This window comes from Octopus bimaculoides, chromosome 23 (assembly GCF_001194135.2).
Source record: "Octopus bimaculoides isolate UCB-OBI-ISO-001 chromosome 23, ASM119413v2, whole genome shotgun sequence".
Taxonomy (NCBI): Eukaryota; Metazoa; Mollusca; class Cephalopoda; order Octopoda; family Octopodidae; genus Octopus; species Octopus bimaculoides.
The window spans coordinates 26,042,424-26,043,578 of record NC_069003.1 but is presented as its reverse complement, the minus strand read 5'-3'; the positions used below and the strand labels follow the sequence as shown (position 1 = coordinate 26,043,578).

Here is a 1,155-nt window from a genome sequence, read left to right as displayed (position 1 = left end):
AAAAATAGATAAAAGAGTCCACTAATTAGTATCGACATCTTTGCAGTTGTAGCAATTACGATTGTTCCAGTTGTAGCAATTACAAATGGGAAAAACGCACAAATTACTTAAACTAGAGTGGTACGTTTAATTCTGGGTCGATGTCGTTCCGAAGATTTTCCACTTACTTCTATACAATATTATAATCAGTTTACTCTTTTACTCTTTTACTTGTTTCCGTCATTTGACTGCGGCCATGCTGAAGCACCGCCTTTAGTCGAGCAAATCGACCCTAGGACTTAGTCTTTATAAACATAGCACTTATCCTATCGGTCTCTTTGACAGAGTTTTTTCACCCAGCTCAGAGTTAGCTTTTCATTTATACGAGGAGGTGCTGAAAAGTTTCTGGTTTGGTGTAAAAGAAAATACAGGGGGACAGTTAATCATGATTTTATTCAACATATTTCCCTCTCGGATTCACGCACTTATTGCAGCGGTCCTTCAGTTTTTCTAAGCCCTGTAAAAGAACCCGGTAGGTTAGGCCTCCAAGCAGACCTTTCGCGATACCCTTAAAGCCAGGAACTTTTCAGCAGCCCTTCATATATTTGGAGTATTTGATTGAAGCAAGTATTGGCCTTGTAAAGGTATGCTTTATGGTTGTACCCTGTCGTTGACTTATGTCTAATGTCTGTTTTTATCTGGGGCGGGGTTTAAGGGTTAAATTTATTACTCAAAAACTGATCCATTTGTTTATTTAGAGACTTGTGTGACTGCAGTTGCAGACTTTTCCGTGACTTACAGAAGTAGCAGCTGGCGTCAACAACTGCTACACTCAGTGATTCTCAACCACATTTTTCTTCTTCGAATATTAACTCCTACGCTATTTTGTTTTGTTTTGTTTTTGTCTCAGATGTCCAAGATCTTACGAATTATAAAGTCTAAATATGTTCCAGTATAATCCATTTCAATCAAGAACTACATGTTATAGATGGCACTGTGAATGTGTAAATGGTACAATGGCTGTTTTTATTATTGAAACGTGTTATAAAAATATTTTTTTAATTCAGCCAAAATATTCCTTTCTCATTCACATTCAGACGACATTCACACACACCCACACACACACACACACACACACACACACACACACACACACACACACACACACACACACAC

General features: G+C 37.9%; 1 protein-coding gene across 1 annotated transcript in view; it reads right to left on the bottom strand.

Moving 5' to 3' along the window:
- Window positions 1–1,155, bottom strand: part of LOC106876599 (cardioacceleratory peptide receptor) — a 61,061-nt gene that overhangs the window by 34,021 nt on the left and 25,885 nt on the right. The gene's annotated exons all lie outside the window — the stretch shown is intronic.